Genomic DNA, 4,871 nt, shown 5'->3' with positions numbered 1-4,871 from the left:
TGTGTGTGTGTGTGTGTGTGTATGAAATCCAAGCTTTCACTCCAAGTTTGTCCTTGTTTTATAGAAACATAGTAATTTTTATTATGGGAGTAATCACAAAAGATGTTCCAGTGTATAAGGAAATCACACTATAGCCCATTTGCTTGTCAAATGTTGGTCAAAATAGCTCTAATATGAGGCAATTCTTGTTTAATCAGTGGACCTTATGAGAAAAATAAGTGATTCATTGTCATTAAAAAAGGAATGATCCAATTAGAAAAGGTGGTATGAAGTGTGGCCCTGACATTAACGGAAATGCTCAATGAAACTGACTCAGGCCCAGAAGTCATTGAAGTCAGCTCCAGCTCACTGGCCAAGGTTGTTCTGGGTGATAAAATTGTTCCAACTTCCCACTTCAGTGTCAAGACAGCGTCTGTGCAACAGCCAATGCAATTAATGCATCAGACCATGTGGAAAAAACCATTTAAAAACTTACTTAAGGAGAAATGCCACTCTACTTTACTTTGACTGCTTGGGTCTAGAACCCTAGGGATACAGTTGAGTTTAAAATTACAGGTCAGCCTCTCCCTGCTGTTTAGAGTCCTGTTAATAGTATCCTTATTTACATGCTGTATGAGACAAATTGGATAGATTTGTCACCAGCCTCTGTTGGTCAGATTAACTAGAGTAGTTGCAAGAATGGAGTACTTATTGGAAAATTAGCAGCAAGCTGAGATGGTGTAGGGCTGAAGGGTAATTATTATTAGTAGACCATTGTCCAGAAGTCTCTCCTTTTTCTAAATGCAGTGTAAAGTGAAACTGTGACTGTCTTTCTCTAAACTATATTTTCAGAATTTATAATGACAGCAACCTTGGAAGTTAGGGAAGTATTTCCCCACAGGGTTAAGTACTAGCATAGATTCTTGATACAGAGATAGTATCTGTTTTATTGTAAAGGGCAGACACGCTCCTTTTTCAATATAATAGATAGCGTCTAGCGTTGGTGCAAAGGACAAATGGGATTACTGAATATAATGAAGACCGGGGTTTCTAAGTTAGACACTCTTCCCCTGTAGCTAAACCTGCCTCATAGAAAGACGTTGATCTGCGCACTTTTACTTGCACAGGTGCGACTTGGGCTGAGTGAAAGGTGCAGGATGCTAGCGCTCCTAGCGTTCACTGCTCTGATTAGTGCAGTCCTCTGAATCTCATCTAAGTGTCTCATTTTTTTTTTTTTTTTGGTCTTTTTTTCCCCAGAACTGTCATGCAAAAATGTTGGTTCATAAGTAGACTAAGTCACAGCTGTTTCACAGTTCTCAATACTTTTCTGAATTAAAGGGGGGAAATATTTTCTCTTTAAATGACTTGTGACAACTTTTTAAAAACCAGCCATTTCTGCATTTAGGTTTGTGAAGTAGAAATCATCAAATGCTTTTACTGCATGACTTGAAATGTTTCTGTTAAGTCACTGAAAGTGTCCTGATATTAAATCACTCATTCTTTGCTAGGGTAGAAAGAACTGACTTTATTTTAAGTCATGAAACCACAGTGGGTTTTATTTTATTAATATGTTATGTTAGAATTGTGCTCCTTCTTTTCAATATGTGCCATCAAAACACTGCATCCTTCAACTGATAGACACCTATCTTGCATGGTGAGAAGGCAAGTTAATAACTTGTGGAACTTGACTATTCTTCCAAAACATAAATTTCCATCCTGAGGGGAAATTAAGAAATATATCCATGACTTAAAATTAACAGAAATAAGAGCCTTATGACAGTTTTGCTTATCTCATGTGTCTAGTCTTTGAATTTGCACAAGTTACTCTTCCTTGAAGCTAATTCCTGCCTGGAAGAAAAATAATCACCCCCTGAAATTTCATATATTACCATTTATTGGCAACCTCAAATATTTTTCTCTTAAATCTTTTCATTTTTTTGAATGTTCCAGAAAAATAGTATCTAAAGATTATTTCATGCATAATCTGATCTTTAATTTTAAAAGCCTACATATAAAACCAATCAACTTGGAATTGGCCTATGTGGGTACAGAGGCACAAGCTCCTAGTTTTCGGTAAGTAAGCCTGAGAGCTAGAAAAGCTAGAGACCCAGAAAGTTGCTGGTAGTGTTGCAGTTGGAGATCAAAGACCTAAAAGCCAAGCCAGAAAACAGCATAAATCTGATTTCAAGGACAAGGGAAAATCAAAGTTCCATCTAGCCAGACAGAGAAAGAGAGAGCAAGTGACCCTTTGCTCTATCCTTTGGTATTCAAGTTCAGATGATTGCATTACATCCCCCCACATGTGCGAGGCAAACTTCCTTTACTCAGTGTACCAATTCGAATGCCAAACTCATTGACAAACATATCACAGGTGATAGGTCCTTGGCGCAACACAGAAACAGGCAGAAGGAACAAGGGAAAGGGGCTTTGTTTTCTTTGAGGACACGGAAAGAATGTGGGGAAGGATGAGGGATTCTCTCACTCGGAACAAAGGGAGGCTGAGGCTTTTATGACCTTTTGCCTGGGAAGGAATTTGAAGGGGACGTTTAGATATACCTGAGAGAGCAGATTTGGGGTGTTCCCTGGGGTGGGGGGAAGGGTGGAAGTAAATTATTTCCTGGGCTAAGTTGGAGAAGAATGGAGAGGTGGTCTTGGTAAGATGGGCTTTTGTTTTAAGGGTATCAGCCATATTAGAGGACCACCATTATGATTTTAACAATTTGTATTGGGTCCAGAACCTATTAAAAGGCACACTCAAAAATAATACCTTTTTAAAAAATTTTTTTTAATTTTTTTATTTTAGGGAAGAGTCTACAGGGTGTTCAGGATCTTACTAATAGATCAGACTCCTAGTGATTTGCCTGTTTACAGCCTCCAAGGAGCGGCAATTACAGGCACATGTCACCACACCATCTTAATTGCCAATTTAGTGTGCCCACGGGGGTGGGGCCTGCATGACACAGCAAGCCTGGGGATGGAACCCGAGGCCCCAGCTCCTGCTTACAGGGGCTTTAATCCACTGAGCTATTTGTCCAGCCCTTCAAAAATAATACTTAAAGCAAGACCTATATAACTAAAAATGTAACTTTTGCTGTCTAGCAGGATCAGTCAAATCCCTTAACCATCCAGTAAAAAAGTGCAACCATGAAGTATGAAATGTAAAGCTATACAAATATGGTGAGCTGTAAAAGGCTCAAGTCAACAACTTCTGACAATTGCCAATTCTGCTAATAACTCACTACTATTATGGACTATTGGGCTATATTAAGGTATTTTGCTGAATTCAAGTACATACAATCTTTGGACTGGCATAAAGTATGAAAAGGTCCTTTAAAGACTTCTCCAAATACAGCTTCTCTAATTGTAATGAAACACCCTTCTCTGACAAAACAAAACAAAAAAAGGGAGATATACTGGGAGCCACAGAAGCTAGAAAATTGATCAAATGTGTGTAGGTGGGACTAGGTCTCAGTGCCTAAGGCAAGCAAGCTACCTCAGTCCTCAGATAAACACCCTGTTCGGTTAAAGTCAGCTATTAGTTTCTTCATCTATTTGTTGTGGAGAAAGTAATAGTTATCCTATAAAAAACTAGCAAATCACATGAATGAATGGTGAATGAAAAAGTTTAGGAGAAAAATCAAATCCCAGACCAGCCTGCATGGTGAAGCTCCCAGAGATTCAGCAGTCTGCAAGCTGCACTTATACCATCTTTCAGAAAAAAAAATCAGTTTTTACAGGGAATTGGGATTTATCTTTTAAAAACTCATGTACAAATTTGAATAAATTCTTCTGAGTTGTTCACCACATAGCCCATAAAACTTGTAGTTTTGAGAGGGAAGTAGCAGGAGAACATTGTGGAGTGAATCCTCACTTGAGGGCAAGCTAACTTGTATTTGACCCTGGACAGCCAAATGATTTTTAAAATTTTATCCATAGGGCTTCTTCCCCTAATAAAATCTGAAATTTACATCTATCCTAGAGAGAAGGAATCAGTACATAATAGAGTTTATTTTTTTAAATCCCTTTCCTACCCACCTCACTCTTTTTGCCTATAAATCTTCTTTCCCTACTTTTATTCTTGTTGTTATTATTATTAGCCTGTGTTTATGACATACAATGCTTATGCACATTGAAGTGAATAGTTCCTATATATGGCATTTCTTAATTCTTCTTGTTTATCCCCTCCCTGTCCTCAGTTTCCTGGAAACTAATCTGAATGTTTTTCTAAAGTGGCTGCAGTAGAACTAGGAAGATGACAATGTGTTGTACAAATCCAATTCTGCTCATTGTGTTATACACAAATTTTTAGGTGAACACACTCCTTTGACTCCTGTTGTCTATGTCAGCTTTTTCACTATAATTATAGAGTTAAGTGTTGACAGAAACAAACTTCACCTCTAATGTTTTGCTTCCTATACTTTACCAAAATTATTTTCTCATTCTGTCCTATGGCATTTAGGCTGTTAGAGAGAATCAGTGGTATCTACTAGTAGTAAATACATTACTTTATCAACAGCCCTGGTAAAAGTCAGATTTCTGGACCTCAAGAAACACTGTAACTCGATTATGCAAGGTTTGACTCTCTTAACCAAAATGTTACTCATCTTCAGCAGGGCCACATTACTAAGTGGTAATGGAAGTCAGAAGTGTCAAGAGAAGACAGGCCAAATTCTCTAAGCATCTATTTCTAACATTTCCTTCCACTAACACCTACATCTTTTATTTTATTTTTTTCATAATTTTATTGATAAACAAATAGCAATGAGACAGTCTCAAATCAAATCACTAGGACAGTTTCAATAATTAACACACTGCATACATTCTTCTTAGTGGTTAATTGCTGTACAAGATGCGGACTTGAGATCCTATTTACAAGCACCATTAGAACAAAT

The sequence above is a fragment of the Octodon degus genome, unplaced genomic scaffold (genome assembly GCF_000260255.1).
Source record: "Octodon degus isolate 3935 unplaced genomic scaffold, OctDeg1.0 scaffold00265, whole genome shotgun sequence".
Taxonomy (NCBI): domain Eukaryota; kingdom Metazoa; phylum Chordata; class Mammalia; order Rodentia; family Octodontidae; genus Octodon; species Octodon degus.
This window is presented reverse-complemented; position numbering follows the sequence as displayed.